This window comes from Elgaria multicarinata, chromosome 3 (genome assembly GCF_023053635.1).
Source record: "Elgaria multicarinata webbii isolate HBS135686 ecotype San Diego chromosome 3, rElgMul1.1.pri, whole genome shotgun sequence".
NCBI lineage: Eukaryota > Metazoa > Chordata > Lepidosauria > Squamata > Anguidae > Elgaria > Elgaria multicarinata.
Window position 1 is genome coordinate 132,496,518 of NC_086173.1, and position 19,773 is coordinate 132,516,290.

General features: G+C 40.4%; 1 protein-coding gene across 8 annotated transcripts in view; it reads left to right on the plus strand.

Annotated features, from left to right (window-relative positions):
* The window catches only part of FOXP1 (forkhead box P1), a 630,188-nt gene that overhangs the window by 346,733 nt on the left and 263,682 nt on the right, over positions 1-19,773 (plus strand). Inside the window, exons 1-2 of one of the 8 annotated variants that reach the window (XM_063122008.1) lie at positions 15,738-15,810; positions 15,932-16,055. The exons of 6 other annotated variants lie outside the window; for them this stretch is intronic. The gene's annotated coding sequence lies outside the window, so the exon portion shown is untranslated. Of the gene's footprint in view, positions 1-15,737; positions 15,811-15,931; positions 16,056-19,773 lie in introns of those variants that run through there. One more of the 8 variants, XM_063122006.1, reaches the window with a different exon arrangement.

The following is a 19,773-nucleotide window of genomic DNA, read 5'->3' on the forward strand; positions in this document are numbered from 1 at the left end:
GCAGTCCAAGGCACTCTCAGAATTTCCCTCCAACACCACAGTTCAAAAGCATCTATCTTCCTTCGCTCAGCTTTCCTTATGGTCCAGCTCTCGCAGCCATAGGTTACTACGGGGAATGCCATTGCTTTAACTATGCGGACCTTTGTTGTCAGTGTGGTGTCTCTGCTCTTAACTATTTTATCAAGACTTGTCATTGCTCTCCTCCCAAGAAGTAAACATCTTCTGATTTCCTGGCTTCAGTCAGCATCTGCAGTAATCTTTGTGCCTAGAAATACAAAGTCTGTCACTTCTTCCACTTTTCTCCCTCTATTTGCCAGTTATCAATCAAGCTGGTTGCCATAATCTTGGTTTTTTTTTTGAGGTTTAACTGCAACCCAGCTTTTGCACTTTCTTCTTTCACCTTTGTTATAAGGCTCCTCAGCTCCTCCTCGCTTTCAGCCATCAAAGTGGTGTCATCTGCATATCTGAGATTGTTAATGTTTCTTCCTGCGATTTGAACTCCAGCCTTGGATTCGGCAAGCCCAGCACGTCGCATGATGTGTTCTGCATACAAGTTGAATAGGTAAGGTGAGAGTATACAACCCTGCCTTACTCCTTTCCCAATCTTAAACCAGTCCGTTGTTCCGTGGTCTGTTCTTACCGTTGCTACTTGTTCGTTATACAGATTCCTCAGGAGGCAGACAAGATGACTTGGTATCCCCATACCACCAACAACTTGCCACAGTTTGTTATGATCCACACAGTCAAAGGCTTTAGAATAGTCGATAAAACAGAAATAGATGTTTTTCTGGAACTCCCTGGCTTTCTCCATTATCCAGCGGATATTGGCAATTTGGTCTCTACTTCCTCTGCCTTTTCTAAACCCAGCTTGTACATCTGGCAATTCTCGCTCCATGAATTGCTGGAGTCTACCTTGCAGGATCTTGAGCATTACCTTGCTGGCATGTGAAATAAGTGCCACTGTCCGATAGTTTGAACATTCTTTAGTGTTTCCTTTTTTTGGTATGGGGATATAAGTTGATTTTTTCCAGTCTGATGGCCATTCTTGTGTTTTCCAAATTTGCTGGCATATGGCATGCATCATCTTGACAGCATCATCTTGCAATATTTTAAACAGTTCAGCTGGGATACCATCGTCTCCTGCTGCCTTGTTATTAGCAATGCTTCTTAAGGCCCATTCAACCTCACTCTTCAGGATGTCTGGCTCTAACTCACTGACCACACTGTCTGAGCTATCCCCGATATTATTATCCTTCCTATACAGATCTTCTGTATATTCTTGCCACCTTTTCTTGATCTCTTCTGTTTCTGTTAGGTCCTTGCCATCTTTGTTTTTGATCATACCCATTTTTGCCTGGAATTTACCTCCAATGTTTCTAATTTTCTGGAAGAGGTCTCTTGTCCTTCCTATTCTATTGTCTTCTTCCACTTCCGCGCATTGCTAGTTTAAAAATAATTCCTTATCTCTTCTAGCTAACCTCTGGAATTTTGCATTTAATTGGGCATATCTCCCCCTATCACTGTTGCCTTTTGCTTTCCTTCTTTCTTGGGCTACTTCCAGTGTCTCGGCAGACAGCCATCTTTCCTTCTTGGTTTTCTTTTTCTTTGGGATGTTTTTTGTTGCCACCTCTTGGACAATGTTGCGAACTTCTGTCCATAGTTCTTCCGGGACCCTATCTACTAAATCTAGTCCCTTAAATCTATTCTTCACTTCCACTGCATATTCATTAGGAATATTAATGAGCTCATATCTAACTGATCTGTGGGTCTTCCCTATTCTCTTTAGTTTGATTCTAAATTGTGCAATAAGAAGTTCGTGATCTGAACTACAGTCAGCTCCAGGTCTTGTTTTTACCGTCTGTATAGATGTCCGCCACCTTTGGCTGCAAAGGATGTAGTCAATCTGATTTCGGTGTCGGCTATCTGGTGAAGTCCATGTATAAAGCCATCTTTTAGGTTGTTGGAAGAGAGTGTTTGTTATGCACAGTGAGTTGTCCTGGCAAAATTCTATCAGCCTTTGTCCCACTTCATTTTGTTCTCCTAGACCATGCTTACCTGTAATTCCAGATGTCATTTGACTACCCACCTTAGCGTTCCAGTCTCCTGTAAGGAAAATAACATCTCTTTTTGGTGTATTATCCAGTAGGTGCTGCAGATTCTCATAGAACTGAACTACTTCTGCTTCTTCAGCATCTGTGGTTGGGGCATATATTTGGATCACTGTGATGTTAAATGGCTTACCCTGAATTCGAATTGAGATCATTCTATCATTTTTTGGATTGTATCCAAGCACTGCTTTAGCCACTTTATTATTAATTATGAAGGCTACTCCATTTCTTCTGTGATCCTCTTGTCCACAGTAATAGATCTGGTGGTAATCTGATGTGAAGTGGCCCATTCCAGTCCATTTCAGTTCACTGACACCCAATATATCTATATTTAATCTTGACATCTCACCAATAACCACATCCAATTTGCCCTGGCTCATAGATCTTACATTCCAGGTTCCTATGGTGTGTTGATCTTTAGAACATCGGATTCGTCGTTCACCACCAGCACCGTCGGCCGCTAGCCACATAAGATTGAGCCCTTAATCTGTTTAGACAGTCTTAAGACTACAAAACCATGATGCCTTGTGTCTGAGCAAAATACCTGCACATGAAACATCTGGGCCCTTTAGTTGAAGCAAGAAAATGAAAGTATTGAAAGAATGGCAACACAATAGAGCTATGTGTAATTCCAGTAGGTAAAAATTGTATTCAGCAGAAAATTCCCAGCTTGTTGCTAGGAATAGAAGATTTTTCCTGAAGGCCCTGAACATGTGTGTAGTTGCACACAGGTTTGTAATAAAGTTTGCAGGCTATTTACCTTTCCTCCACACTTCCATTTTTAAAACTTTTATTTAACTATAGGATGAGACAGTTTGGAAACATAGCCATATTGGGTGGAGAGAACACAGTTTCATCATATATTGTTTCTAAAGCTTATATATTGTTACTAAAATTGATTATTCGATCATTTTTTAATTCCAGCATTGAAAACTTTGGCTATTGGGCGGTATAGAAATGCAATAAATAAATAAATAAGCCTATTTCTAGCATAGTGGTCTCTGGACTCTCCAGCCAAAAGGAGCAAGAATGCTGTTTCAGAATAGTCAGTAATAATAATATAATATAATAAAAAATAATAAGCATGCAAGTAAGGCACTGGAAAATGTATTTTTCAGTAGTGGGCCCCCATCTGTGATATATCTTCCTGGGGTGATCTATCTGGCATCTTCCCTGTATAGATTTAGTCACCAGGTTAAGACGTTCCTCTTCCAGCAAGCATTTAATTTCTCATCTGGTGCTCTGATAAGCATGGTCTTTAATATTTTTAACATTTCTAATGTTTTAATATTTTCATTGCTATATGTTTTTGGTGGTTATGTTATTGTTCTGGGTTTGTTTGTTTTTGTGATTGCAATCTACCCTGAAGGCATCTACTAGTTGATCGATTTAAAATATTAATAAACAATTACCCTGTTCAGGGTCACGCTAAGACCCACGCTAAGACCCACAATGACCCACGCTAAGCCACGGTGATTAAGCATTTTGAATTAAACATTATGGCTTAGAGTTTTGTGTGAACCATTCCTAACCATGGTGGCTATATACCCATGGTTTAATCGTGCTCACTAACCATTTGCTGCAAAAGGGTTAGCAGCCTAACCATAGCTTAGTGTGTCTGAACATATGTTATATGGAAAGTGTTCCTTCTCCCCGCTACTCCAGGTGGTTCTTTTTAGAAAGATATTCTTCAGGCCCACTGAATCTTTCATGCTATTCTTCTTAGGTTTGTATATATAAATACTTCTTTGCTGCCATAGCTGATTAATCCTTGCTTGTGCAATCTCTGAAGGCAGCAATAAAGATGCTATAAAGTTGTTTCAAAACATGGAACATAGTTCAAAGAGCTAATTCCTGTGTTATAACCTAACTGCCTGATGCATTGCCTTCTTCACTTCCTCTTTGGAAGCTAGCTCCTGGGTTTGTGCATGGCTATGAAGTGTGTGTGTGAACTCTCAATTTGTCCCTCCCCCACCCTCTAAAATCTAGATTTTGGTATTGATGAAGCAATACCTTTGCCATAACTTTTACATAGGTACTTTACATAGGAATGATGTGTGGAGCGTAACGGTAATCATTTGTCATGGACATGTTAGTCCCCTTCATAAGTTACTCAGATGATTACTGGGGAGTAGGGCCATATTCCTGGCCCTGCTTCCATTGTCAGGCATGCTGCTTGGCACGACCTTTAAATGACTATGGGCATGTCTAGATGAGACGATATCCCAGGGATTGTCCTGGGATCGTCCCTGTGTGTCCACATGACACACAGGGCATCCTGAGAGCACAGAGGGAAATCCCTCCCTTGCCCCGGGATATCGCCCTAAAGTTTAATTCCAATTTTTCCCGCGGTCTCGGGATGATCCCAAGACCGTGGGACGTGTGGCCTGCCATCGCAGTTTTGTCCTGGCACCTCGCAAGTAAGCGCGAGGATCCAGTGCCCATTGGGTGGGAGGGGGGAGCAGGGTCTTTTTAAAATAAAAGCCTTACTTTTTCGTAGGATCGCTCTTGTGCTCTTTCCCGATTTTTTTTAAAAAGGCAGCTGCAACGTCCTCTTCCTCCTGGGACGTCACATGCCACGTGTAGATAAGGGGAATGATCTTGCAATCATAAAATCGCAAGATCATATCCCTCCACCCCCCTCGTCTAGCCATGCCCTATGTGTTAGCATGGTTGTCTTCAGCAATGAAGAGTCTATGCATAAGTTCACATAAGCTAATTACTGCAGATGATTATGCTGAGGTTAGGCCCGGTTAGAGCCTAATGCTAGAGGCAGGGCCTGGAATGTCCCGTCTCTCTCTTCCCTCCCCTCCCCAGTAATCACGTTATGTCCCTTTCACATGAGTAACACATGGATGTTCATGGAGTATTATGCCTTATCTTTCCCTTGATAGTGGGACTTTGTGTTACATGTAATTCAAAGAAACATGCAATCTCACTGAAAGCAAGACACTCTCTTTTTGGACAATAATTGCTTAACCGTTCTGAAAGTTGTGCCTCAGATACTGATGGTTGGATTTAAAAAAGAAAGTATGCATGTGTCTGTGTTTTGTAATTTAAAAGATAATACATACATGGAAACAGAATTAGGGAATGCCCAATAAGTGTTTCTTTCGTGATGTTATTAACATAGAGAAATAAGAGACACATAGGAGCCCTTGTAGGGGAAAATAAACAACATGAAAATGCTAGAGCTGAAGCTTTTGTGCCAGAGCAAGTGTGAAGGGATGGACAGAGTTCCATCTTTTCCCTCGCTCCCTGCAGTTGTGTAAACCTCCATATAGATAATACAAAAGAGATGGCAAAGTAATTGATTTCATCTAGTTGATAGCAGATCTCTTGGTACTGCTGGGCTGAGGCAGATACCAAGGGCTGTTGTTCTATAGTAAAGAACATTCCTTGGATTAGGCCTTGTAGGGTAGACTCTGCTACCAAAGCTGTTTACTAATCTGTGGCTGTTTCTTGGAACAAACTTTGTGAAGTGGACACATTACCTGTGATCAGCTAGTTTGAGGCTGCCAAGCTGCCTTTCACATAGGCTGTTGATGAGCCGTCAGGCTGTAATAACTTTTGGTCACTAAAGAGCAAGCTGGATTTGCAGAACCAACATACAGGTGAAAGGTTCTGTATTCCATTATCACCCTTCTAAGCTGTCTTATGCCACTCACCAAAGCTATCTGTTTGCACGCTTGTCATATTTGGTACCTTGGACTAAAACTAGGGAGTCAGAAATCCATTTGCATAACTTCTTTTAGGAAGGAAAACTAATGGTACACGGTTTGTAAAACAAATTAACTAACATATTATTAAAAAAACCTTCATTTTAGAATAAAATATGGCAAGATCTGATTTGTCTAAATAAAGGCTGGATTTGTTCAGCTGTAATCATCTTTGTCCTTCATTTGACAATTTCTTTTCTTGGTCTATAAATATAGAGTTGTAAACAAGAGCTAATCCTTAGCAACAACCTGGAAAGTTAATGTTTCTCTCCAGTTCTTATAATAAATTCAGACACTGAATTTGATGTGATTTACACACAGTATTTATAAGACTAGTAGGTACTAATGTCTTATTACAAAGCTGAGAACACTCTTTTATATTCACTTTATAAGACAATTGCATCACATTTTCCTTCTTATGTTATTTAAAGATGCTTTTTAAAAATTGGAAGTGTCGTTCCCCCCTCACACATGCACTTTTGTGTTTACATTTTGGTGGAATTGTCGTATATGTGTTTTCCCTCCCATAACAGTCAACGTTGTCAAAAATGTTTACTATATGCATCTTGATAATAGCAAGCTTTATGGATTAAGATTTATCATCATATTACTTTAAATCATTCTATAAATTTTTGCAGCTGATTGTAGATGTCTGCAGAAGTTATTCCTGGCTGTGAACTATCCTTAGTTTTATCATGCTGAACTGAGAAGGTATAAAGATTATACAATAGCCTGAATAAAGAATGTACCTCAGTGTGCTATGTGGTTAAAACCCATCTTTGCTGTTTGCATTAGGGATCCTCTTAAATATACTTATTTGTTATTTTATATTTACTCAGGGAATGTTTTCATAGTCTTAATCTACATAAGCCATGGATGTTTGAATTCTTTAATTCCCCAAACACTGTGATTTTAAGGTAGTAAAGATGTAGCAAACCACATGTACAAAAGATAGTTTATGTGTAGCTTTTCTGTCACTGAAATATTTTATACCGTTTCCTGATGCCTTAACATTGTGGTCAGCATTGCCATAAAGCTATGGTTATAAGAAGCAATACAATCTGTGAAGCATTTCCCATTAGGTAGACACCATGTCTTTAAATTATGGCAATTTCTTAAGATTTTAAAGCAAAATGAGCTCTTAGGAGTGTGATTAATAGTAGGGAATGAGGATAACACTGGGTCATCAGTGGCACTCCATTACAAAAAAGGTTGAACTAATAAAAGCATCCATCTATTTGACCAATAAAGCATTTGAATGATATGCTTGTAGTTTTTATCATATAGTACTTACTTTGCACTGAATAAACTGTGATTTTACGTGCTGGAAAAGGACCACAGAAGAAGCAGTTCAGCTGCAATTTAAGATGTCTTAATACTGAAATCACTGGCTACACATGCTACATTTTATACTAGATTTCATATTTTAAACGTATGCTTTGTGAATTCAAACATTTGTGAAAGCAGAAATTGTCTCTAAATAGCACATTTTTTAAAAAAAAAAATACTAAGACTCTTGGATGAATAGTCTTCCATATTGTGGATGTTGAATTGTTTAAAGCCCATCAACAAGGCATCACTTTCCTTTCTCAACATCCATCTCCTAACTCTAGTAGTTGAAGCTACCTATGGAAAAGGGTGATTAAACTCCCAGCCAACCCACTGATGTATCAGAAAGATCACTTATCGCCAGAAAGTTTTACTCTGCTGCAACACCTGTTATTTTGAACTATCAGATACTTTCTCTCTTGTGGAAGAAAGCTTCCTCTTCTTTTGGCTCCCCACCACAGGACACAGGGAAACTTGCTCAGATTTTCCAGGCTGAAACCCTCCATTTAGCAGAACTAGTCCTGTCATGTGACAGATCATAGTTATAAAGGTATGGTTGATACCATCATGATAGGCTGGCATACCATTCAGATAAACAGCCTTGCTTCCTGAAAGCTGGGCCTTCTTAGTTTTTTTTAATACATCTCTAGAGGTCACTTTCTACTGTTCCCCTATTGGCCAAGTGCCACCTCTGGTACTAGAGCACTCCATTCTGAACACTCTCCTCACTTTCATTCTTCCTTTAACCAAAGGGGTTCAGATGGAGGGCCCCCTCCTAGGTTGAAAGAATGTATGAGGGAGTTTGAAAGGTTGTGCAGGCTAGCTCATTCTCCATTGTCAACATGACCAGCAGTCAGTCTCTTTCTCCCACCACTCTCTCTGTCCCTCATTGATCCAGTTCACTTCTAACACTGAGCAACTGGGGTGATTTAATCCAGGAATTGAGGGATGAGTGAAGCACATGAATTATGTACTTTTAATCAGCAACCCAAGAATGCCCCAGGAAGAGACCTTGCTATATGTCAGCTTTGCATTCCCTTTGGGACTGTCATTCCAGGGATTATTTTCTCTCTCCCCCCCCCCCCCCCAAAAAAAACCTAAATTTCATAGTTACAACAAACACTTTTCACAAGGTCTGATGGTGTTTGCTGTGGAATACGCCATTTATGGTGTTCAGCATTGTACGCTATAGGTGTGCTTGGCATGTGATGGATTTGCTTCTCTTCTTCCACTTTTTCAGAGAAATACCTCTTGAATTTTCAGAATTCTGGAAAGCAGTTCATATAATGGGACACACCAACTTCTATGCAACCATGCTGAGCACAGCAAGAGAAGTCCTGTACATTTGACTATTTTTTCTTTGCTTGTTTATCTTCACACAATTGCTGTGTTCCATCCTTCACTGGAGAGTGTTCTCCTATCTGTTGCTAAAATAATCAGGCCTCTGCAATTTGTAACTTCGTAGCTCAACTTGGAGTGTGTCTGCAATTGCTATTTATCATGTGCAAAACTGTTTTGAACCCATGGCTATCTGTGATCTTTGATCCTTGTTGTTCAGGACAGCCTTCTTTGTAGCTGTCACCTCTGCCAGAGGAGTTATTCAACTGTGTACTATATATCCTAATCAGCCATTAGGATAATACTGTCCTATGTTGTGACAGTTCCTTCCTCATTACTAGTCTTTGTCTTTCCTTTCTTTCATCCTAAACGTAAAGACTGTTAAGGAGCCTTGGAAAGGATGATTCCTGCTTTCCAAGACATTTCCAAGGGGATTTTTTCCTATAGGCTGGAAAAATCTGGTACCAATTCCACTGCATGCCTCTGACTCAAGGGCAGGAATGCAGAACCTCTTTCAGCCCAAGAGCTGAATTCCAATTCAGAGAAGCTCTCAGGGGCTGCCTTCCAGTAGTGGGTGGGACCAAAGGCAAAAGGGATGGGGGCAACCCCCCACCCCAAACACCAGCATTTGGTAGCTTAAAGCTCTTCCTGCCTTAGGAGAGGTATTTAAGCCTTTTAAAATGAGGGAAAACCGCACAAAAGCCAGAAGACCACCAAACAATTGGTGTTTGGGGAAAAGGGGCATGGCAATCTTCAGAATCCTGGAGGGCCAGATTTGGCCTGTGGCTCATTCTACCTCCCTACTCTAGCAGGAGGCAGGGCAATACAGATGTAGTGGCATAGGCATTCCTCATCCTCACCCTTTGATGGGCTTAAGCAGGCCTTAAGATGTTCCTACAAAGTGGTACAAAAGTGCTATGGATAGTAAGTATTTTCAGTTCCCCAAGTTGACTCAACTACTGAAGGAGGGGACCACAGTCAGCACATTGGCCTTACATTGTCTGCGGTCCTTACACAAATGGTTGTTTCCCTGACCACAACCCAAAAAAGCAGCAACTATGGTACCACCAGGCTCCTTATAGGTTGACATCATCACCTACATGAATGATTTTGTGCTTCATAAAACTTAACTCCAGTTCAGTTTCTTCTTCTCACTACAAGCCCAGCCATCAAGAATACAAGTACTATGCTGGGACTTCTCGGGCTAAAACCAGATATGACACTGCACAAGTCTATTTGAATAATATCAAATTGCTACAAAAGTGCACAGATGTGGCAGATTTGTGCAGAGATGGGCTGAAACTTTCCTTCACCTGTGTTCCCCCCAACGTTTTGTTGTTACTATTCCATCAGGGTTACCTCTTCTCCTGGAACTCCCCACAGCTTTTAAAACTATACATTAGGAAGGGGGGAATCCTCCTTTATTCCTGCCCATGCTTCAAATTAAAGCATCCCTCCACCCCTTCCCTACTTTTGAGGGATTTGGATGTGATCCAGTCCTGACTCAGTAGGACATCGCAATCATTCTTTTACTGCAACATCTCCCCAGCATACAATTCAGAAGATCATGTCGTTGTTCCTAGGCATTAAATTCAGATCTGATGTTGCTCCTTTTTTAATCCCTTTGTCACCGTTTTGTCACGATCAGACATGTCTGTCACAGGTCTCCTTCATATGTCCAGTTTATGTCCAGTCACCAGCAAGCAGTCTGGAAGGTGAGCATCTGTGAAGAAAGCAGTATAAGTCAGAGCTTATTTTATTATCTGAATTGACCCTTAGAAACCTGAACATCCAACCCCCTCCCACTTCTGGGTTCATCTTTTTAACTGAGGGATAGCAGTAACCTAAATTGAGGGATCTATCAGAGCATGATTTCAGAGGTTATTTATTTCATTTATATCCAGCCTTTCATGCAAGGACTCAAGGCAGTATATATGGTTCAGCTCATTTTTGTTCACATTAACTGTGAGGTAGATTAGGCTGAGAAGTAGTGACTGGCCCAAAGTCACCCAGTGAACTTCATGGCTGGTTGGGAATTAGAATCAGAGTTCTAGTACGACCTTCTAACTACTGCATCATACTGGTTATTCCTAGTGATTTGAGGGGACTGGTGATAAATATGTTGTTGTTGTTTAGTCCTGTGCAGGTGCAAAGGTGTGAATGCCCACTGCTAGGAATTTTGTGTAATTTTCCTCTCATTTTTATTGCTCTGCCTTGAAATTTGTGCAATTTCCTCCATTGCTCTGCTCTGCCATGCAGTTTGTATTTGTTTACTGATCCAGCTCACTTGTCTGCCTTGAAATTTGTGTACCTTTACCAATCCTGCACACTGCTCTGTAACCCATATGTAAATCTGATAGCTAGCAATGGAAACCACTGATGGGAAGCGACAAACAGGAAAGGGTGGTGGTGTTGGGGAGCCAAAAGCAGCTGGTGGCTGCAGGAGAGAAGGAGCCTTAGGGATGGTTGTTATTACTTCAATAGGAGGTGAAGCAGCCTCCCCTTTTTAAAGTTTTTGCTAGCAAGAGAAGTGGAAATGAAGGATGAATTCGACAAGGACATTGACAAGAGGAGAATATCAGTGTGTTTGGCTAAATAGAAGACAGGCAGACTTGCACAACACCCTCCCCCCCCCCAATGGTGAACAGCATGTTGTCTGAACCCTGCCATTGAGTGCATACATCCTGCATTCATATGTCCTTGGAAAATTATTTATTTATTGTGATCTGATGCAGGAGGGAAGTTTGTTTGGGAAGTGCCAAAGGGGAGATCAAAATTGACAAGGACATTGGTGAGAGGGTGATATAACTATACTGGGATTAATAGTAAACAGGCAGTCTTCCAAACTTGTGCATTTGTGCAAAAAACCCTAATAAAGCTTGCAAACATATTCCCATGTTAAATAAGGGCTCAGAAACTTAATTTATTATTTATTTATTTATTTATTTATTACATTTTTATACTGCCCAATAGCCGAAGTTCTCTATTATTATTATTATTATTATTATTATTATTATTTATTTATATAGCACCATCAGTGTACATGGTGCTGTACAGAGTAAAACAGTAAATAGCAAGACCCTGCCGCATAGGCTTACAATCTAATAAAATCATAGTAAAACAATAAGGAGGGGAAGAGAATGCAAACAGGTACAGGGTAGGGTAAGCAGGCACAGGGTAGGGTAAAACTAACAGTAGAAAGTAACAGTAGAAGTCTGCACAACATCAAGTTTTAAAAGCTTTAGGAAAAAGAAAAGTTTTTAGTTGAGCTTTAAAAGCTGCGGTTGAACTTGTAGTTCTCAAATGTTCTGGAAGAGCGTTCCAGGCGTAAGGGGCAGCAGAAGAGAATGGACGAAGCCGAGCAAGGGAAGTAGAGGCCCTTGGGCAGGCGAGAAACATGGCATCAGAGGAGCGAAAAGCACGAGCGGGGCAATAGTGTGAGATGAGAGAGGAGAGATAGGAAGGAGCTAGACCGTGAAAAGCTTTGAAGGTTAACAGGAGAAGTTTATATTGGATTCTGTAGTGAATTGGAAGCCAATGAAGAGATTTCAGAAGCGGAGTAACATGGTCGGAGCGGCGAGCCAAGAAGATGATCTTTGCGGCAGAGTGGTGAACAGAAACCAACGGACTGATGTGAGAAGAATGAAGGCCAGAGAGAAGAAGGTTGCAGTAGTCCAACCGTGAAATAACCAGCGCATGAACAAGTGTTTTGGCAGAAGAGACAGACAAAAATGATCGAATCCTGGCAATATTATACAGGAAAAATCGACAAGATTTAGCTACTGCCTCAATATGAGGAATAAAGGAGAGCGAGGAGTCGAATATAAAGCCAAGGCTACGAGCTTCCTTGACCGGAGTAAGCGTAACATCATTGACAGTAAGAGAGAATGAGAGATGAGGAGAAGGTTTAGGAGGAAAAACAAGCAATTCAGTCTTTGCCATGTTAAGTTTCAAGCGACGATGAAGCAGCCAAGCTGAGATATCTGAAAGACATGCCGAGATACGATCGTGAACATCAGGAGAAAGTTCCGGAGATGACAGATATAGTTGTGTATCATCGGCGTACAGATGATATTGGAGGCCATGAGATTGAATAAGCTTGCCCAAGGGCAACATGTATAAGGAAAACAACAACGGGCCAAGCACCGAGCCTTGCGGAACCCCTACTGAAAGGGGAAAGGAGGAAGACGAGCTGCCATTAGTCAACACGCTGAAAGAGCGACCCGCTAGATAGGAGGCAAACCAGTTATAGACAGAGCCACAAAATCCAAGGTCGTGAAGGGAATCTAAGAGAAGATCATGATCAACCGTGTCAAAGGCTGCAGTTAGATCAAGGAGAATAAGAACGGAATAATGGCCTTTAGACTTGGCAGTAAGGAGATCATTGGTGATCTTAGTAAGGGCTGTTTCGGTGGAATGCAGAGGACGGAATCCAGATTGAAATGGATCCAAAGCAGAGTTACTAGAAAGAAAGTCAAGACAGCGAAAGTAGACCGCACGCTCCAGGATCTTTGAAACAAACGGCAACAAAGAGACAGGTCGGTAGTTAGACAGAGATAGCCTATCAAGAGTAGGTTTCTTGAGAATGGGAGAGACTGTAGCATGTTTAAAAGCAGAAGGAAATGAACCAGAGGACAGAGAGAGATTAATAATATGTAGCAAGGAAGGGAGGATAGCAGGAGTAAGATTAATAAAGACGCGAGAAGGAATCGGATCACGAGAACAAGTGGAAGGCTTCGAAGAGCGCAGTATTGTAGACAGTTCATCCGCAGAGACCGAAGGAAACGCAGAGAAATTTGCAGGAGGAGCTGACAAATGAGGAACAGGAACTGGAAGAGGAGCAGAGCTGGCCAGATCAGAGCGGATAGTTTGGATTTTAGCATTGAAAAAAGAGGCAAAGTTATTAGCAGACAGAGAGGCGGGGAGAGATGGCGGATTAGGCTTCAGAAGAGAATTGAAGGACGCAAAGAGCCGCTGAGGATGCCTAGCATTTGACTGGATCAGCGTTGAGTAGTACTGCTGTTTGGCCAATGAAATGGCAGAAGAGAAAGAGGAGAGTACAAATTTGTAATGGACAAAGTCTGCCCGGTCCCTGGTCTTACGCCAAAGACGGTTCACAAAAATTAAAACCATAATAAAACAACCAACATGATAAAAGCACAATGACAAAATACAGTATAAAAAGCACAACCAGGATAAAACCACGCAGCAAAGTTGATATAAGATTAAAATATAGAGTTAGAACAGTACAATTTAAATTTAAGTTAAAATTAAGTTTTAAAATACTGAGAGAATAAAAAGGTCTTCAGCTGGCGACGAAAGGAGTACAGTGTAGGCGCCCGGCGGACCTCTCTGGGGAGCTCATTCCACAACCGGGGTGCCACAGTGGAGAAAGCCCTTTGGAGATCTGATGTAAGAGAGGGGGAGTTGCCCTCATGAGCTTTTAACCCCAGTGGATCAGTTGCAGAAAGGCTGCTAGTATAGGGACGAAGGAAGCAAGGGTTTCTGCCATGAATGTCCCCAGGATATGTGCCGGCAGTGGCCAGGAGGAATAAGGGAGAAACTAGCCACAGCAAGCCACCGAGCAGGAAGTCTGTCAGGAGTAACAGACAAGCCACCCATCCACAGTGGCTTATTCTCAGGGTGGCTTCATATGATATGTGAACTCACTCATGGTCTATTTGTTTAACCCCCACATAATTCCTGCTCATTGGGTTCACATGACATGACAATCCCGAGTTGTGGTTGCATATTCAACCTGGCACTCCTGCTTGTCATGACAAGCAGCAGTGTGTTGTCCAGACCCCATCATTGAGTGCATAAACCTCAGCCAAATTCTGAATGTTGGACATATATGGCTGTAGCTCGTCCAATATAGAGGTCCAATTGAAATATAGACAAGTTATTTCTAAATCATATTTTCTATGAGAGGCTTCAGTATGTGGCCAGGGAATTGTAGAATTGCCCAGTCATGCATATTGTGCTTTGGTTCATGACCAGTTCAGAAACTGCTTGTTTTCAGTCAGTGCATCAACACTTCACTAAAGATTTGATTTGATTTGATTTATTACATTTATATACCGCCCCATAGCTGAAGCTCTCTGGGCAGTTTACAAAAAAGAGAGTGTGGGACTTTCTGCACTGCATAGGAATATCCATATATGTTCATATACTAGGATTGGATGGATATATATATATATATATATATATATATATATATATATATATATATATTGCTAGATATAAATAGACACACACACACACACACACACACGATCAGCAGGCTTAGGCTCTGCAGAGAGGGATTGGAAATTCCCACTATCTTTCCATTTTTCTAAGCCCAGAGCTCTAATGTGTACCTCTGGCTTTAGTGCTCATAACATTGTTAATATTGAACTTCTGTGTAAATTGAAAAGTTGCATGCAACTCTTAATATTTGTAGATTTATTTTAAGTAGATTCCAAAACATTATAATTCACAGGCATTACTTGATTTAAACAAGCTTCTGGACAAAACTGATTTAAGGTTGTGCTTATCTCTTTTTAAAAAAGTCTTCTTTCTTTCTTTCTTTCTTTCTTTCTTTCTTTCTTTCTTTCTTTCTTTCTCTGTAAAGATAAATTTAATAATGGACCACCTGCACTTTTTTCCTGGCTCCCCACCCCCTTCTGCTAAAGCAGCATTGCTTTAAATCCTTTATTGGGGGTGGGGTGAGGGTAGGCAGAGAGTACTGATAGTATTTGACTTGATCTCGCCAGTTAGTGTGATAACTAAAGAGCACAACTTAGATAATTGCAATTTGTTTAGAAGCAACCTGCCACTGCATAAACAAGTAGTCCTGATCCCCAACTGGTTTGATTTCATGGTGGCCAGCAGCTGATATGTGTAACATACAACCTTCCTGCTCCTCTAAATGTCAGGAGGATGACTATTTGTTTGTCTTGACCTCTCCTCAGCTGTTTACTCTGCAATGCATTTGCCTCAACCTTGATTCCCTGAGAGTGGCCCCTTTCTCCTCCCTCCTCTGTTTACAGTTGTCCTGCCCTGAGTGTCACCTATGAAATCTGTTGATTATTCCACCTGGTTAATGTTAAATTGCTCTTGCAAGATGATGTGTTTGTTCATAAACACAAACGCCAGGGCCCTTGTTTACTGTACCCATGGCAGCAATCAGTTATTAAACAAATATTGCTTTGTTTGCGGGTGTGAGCAGCAGTTTAGCCTGCAAGGTCTAGGGGGGGGGGAAACTTTAAAAGCTAGTATTTTGATAAAGAAGAAAGGGGGAACTTGTCTCTGGAATGTGGTTGAAACTGACTTAGGTTTGTTTTTCTTATCTTTAACTTTGGATGAAGGGGCTACAAAGATTAGCAAGTTGTTTGGTTTTTTTCCAAGAGATTTCCTTAGTGTAATGATATCTATCCAGTTGTTTGCTTTTTTCAGAAGGGAGAGAGCACTCCTGCAAGACGGCTAGCACAGTAATAGAGCATCTGATGGCTAGAAAATTCTGTGTGGATCAAACAAGGACTTTAAATGTCTAGGACAAAAGGATAGGGCTATGAACAAGGTAATCGCCAAAAAAACCCTGTTTGAATAATATATAGTTATTTTGTGTTTGTGGATTAGTGTGTGTGTGTTTGTGTGCGTGTGTGCGCGCAAGCACATGCACACATGATAATATCTGTGTGTGAAAACGTGCATGTTTCTTTTAACAAGCTATTTATGATTCTGTCCACTATGAAGTAAGAAAAGGAAATGTTTCATGTGTTTTAGAGGAGAGCTGATGGAAACTCTCAAAAGGATAGCAAACCATATACAAATAATCCTATTAATATATGACTGTATAATTTTCTGCTGCATTTTCACCAGTTTGTCTGCTTGCTTATCATGTATTATTACACAATAACCTTATGTTTGAAAGCATATTGACATATTTTAATGTTATGTACTGTCATATTTCTTTCTTAATTACTAGGAATCCTAATGAGATAAAGCAACATTAGTCGTTGCTCCTTTTGTATTGTTTTGTAAAGAATCTGGCCATAGGGCAGGACATTATTCCCCCACCTCCACTGTTGTTTAAGGAAAGAATCCACAAAGCAACAGACCCCTGGATCTTCCATTGATTTCTGTAGGGCAGGTGTGGGACTTTGCAAGATCTCAGTTAAATTTAATGTTGATTGTGGAGTAGCTGTGCTTGGTAGAATGCACCCTATGTAATTTGAATATTAGATAAGACCTGTTAGTGTTCAGCTTTAGATCCTAAGGAAACAGAAAGATAAGCATTTTTAGAGAAAAGTGAGTGTTAGTTTTTTTCAATGTTTAATCCAGGGGCCTGTAACTTTATGGAGAGAACTTCTATTAACATGATTAAAAAACAAAATGTAAGTGCATAAGGAGTTTTTGAAGGATTATATTAAATGATTGACCCTTTAGTCAGTCAGGCAAGCAGACTAGAAAATGTTTGCAAAATCCTGAGAGATGGTATTCAGTAACACACCATAATGACCTGAGACATATTGTTCATTGTGATTGCTAGAGCAGTCATGGGGCTTGAGGTGAATCCAAAGGTGCTTGAAGTGTGTGGCCTAACCAGGCAGTCATTAATTGACTAGCCTCACCATGATGAATCAATTCATCTCTCTGCATCAGACAAAGGGGGGGGGAAACATTGAATGAGAAACTAAACTATATAGTATCATAGCTTGACAAAGCACCACTTGACCATGGAGATTTGTATTATCCGCAGACCAGACTATTTAAGCTGCAATTCTAGTCATGCTTACTAGAGAGTAAGCTCTACTGAACTAGAAAGACTTATTTCTGTGTGTAAATATCCATAGGATCAGATTACTGGTGTCTTTTTTATACGCATTGTCATGTTAGTATCGTGAAAAAAAATAGATTAACATTTTCCCCAAGTTGCCTCAACTGACTTTCAAGAAACCAGAATTCCAGATTTTATAGTGTTGAGTAAAATTCATCAAATTATCATCAATATTGCAGTAGCATCAGAAAGAGCCAGTCTCAGGGTTGTTACATATAATGTGATTTTTCCTCCATGTGAGCTTCCTCAAGCACATGCTTACATGTCTACAAAAGGAAGATTTGTACTAGCTATCTGTTTAAAAGAGGCCTTTTATTTTGGATTTTGGCCATCTGCTTTCTTCCTCCTTAGTTCTTTAAGATCACAATAAAAAGGAGGCATTCACATTTTTCTTTTGAAGCTGTTTGATGCATGACACAACACTAATCTCAGGTTTGCCACCAAGAGTACATTTGCATGGATAGCTACTATACAATCCATCAGGGCCATATATATATTCAGGGAAGCTGAATGTATAGACCAGTCCTTCTAGTGAGGACCTGTCAAAACATTCAGACTGATGAGTGTATGTATACGATCACTTGTTTGCAAAAATGTGTATGCCACATTAACTCTTTACATATTTAGCTGAACATTTAAAACATTGTAAGTTTACACCTAATAATTGTAATGTGTGGAACTATGGTAGGAGAGGGATTAACAGTTTTCTTCAACAAAACTTAATGTGCAGTAATGTTTTACATATTGGTAATGGAAGGTACTTGCATCCTTTACTATTGTGGTGATGGTTCCAGTCCTTTGAGAAGTGCATTCCCATCCAGCGAGAGACCATTTCTATTCTGGTGATGTGCCTGATTAATAATTAGTACAGCAATTAATGATTAGTGTAGCAAGTCATTAGAAGGAGGCAGGGAAGGGCAGACAGGAGAACATCAGTAGCTTTGCATGTTTGCTCAGTGAGAGCGGGTGTGGGTGTGGAGTAACGAGTGGGTGGATGGGAGGTGGTCCTGAACAGATGGTTGGTTTGTTAATTTGGTATGTCAGTTGCTTAGACATATTTCAGGTTTAGTATCAGTTAAGAGATAATCACGCTGGGGTTTTACAACTTCCTTACAACTTCTACTTTGGATACCTATTGAAGTATTTCCCATGCATAGAGAGTTTGATTTAATAGGATCATAGGTAGAGTAGCTTTCCTTTTTCTGACATGGCTTATGTGCTTTCAGCAGCAGCACAGCAGGCAACAGTGAAGAGCTGTAGTTTTCCCATTCCCGTATTTCTATGCTAGAAAGAATAATAACAGTTGTATCATTCAGCTGATAAGACATAGGAGCATTGCCTGGAGAAATATATGCTAGCTTAGTCTTCTGTAGCCAACATATAGTAGATGCTGATCAGTGATGTTTTTATATTTGTTGTGGGAAATAAACTATAAAAAATTAAGAGCTGAAAACTCCAGAGCCTTGCCATGGTCTTATTATGGGCCAATCAGAATATTACCAAAGAATCATGGTTGCTACTGAAAATAGCTTCTGTTTTGGCAGGTCCTCACTAGCAGGACTCGTCTATATATTCAGCTTCCCAATTGGACTGGCTGGAATGTATGGTAACTATCCATACAAATATACCATCCTCCAAAGTTCTCCCTTGTTTATTATTTTCCCCAACAAGTACCTCTTACACTGTCTTGAAAGTGGAGGTTACTCTGCATTTCACATGTCTTTTACTCTCATGGAAATCTTCTTATTAATTTCATATCCATTCTGTTGATTGCACTTCTTTAACATTTCCCAAAAGTGTGTAGCCGGCTTTCTTTTTATACGGTTCTTGCACCTTTAACAACTGCATGAGAGGCAAAAATTCAATAGGACATTTCCTTCCTTTCCCTTTCTTTTTTGCTTCATACAAATACAAACTTGTCCTACATAAATGTCCTCACAGCACTACTCCACCCTGAGTTTTAATTCTTTTATCATTGGCTGAAGACAAGTCACCATGCCCCAAAAATTTTCTCTGCATTGTGAATCCTTGCTATGCCTTCTACCTATAATTCTATCCAAAGCATTTAAAATGTGTCGTATTTCCATTTAAAGCTCCTCTTACAGCTTATTTCTTCTTCAAAGCCTTTCTTTAATTTCCCCTTCTATATCCAGCATGGCAGGCAAGCTAAAATAATAATGAATTTAATCATAGCCTTGGTGGTTTAAATATTGGTCTCCGTTCCCCTATCTTCCTTTTCCCTCCTTTCCAAATACAGATGATAAGATCATGTAGCAGGGACCATGAGCACCATAGGTATTGGAAGCACATTATATGTTTACGGTCAGTGTTCTAAACCCTAAATCCTGGTTTGGAGGATTGGCCCCATCCTCATCTGGTGGAGGAATTCACCTGTTGTAGAATCATAGAATAGTAGAGTTGGAAGGAGCCTTTAAGGCCATCGGGTCCAAACCCTTCT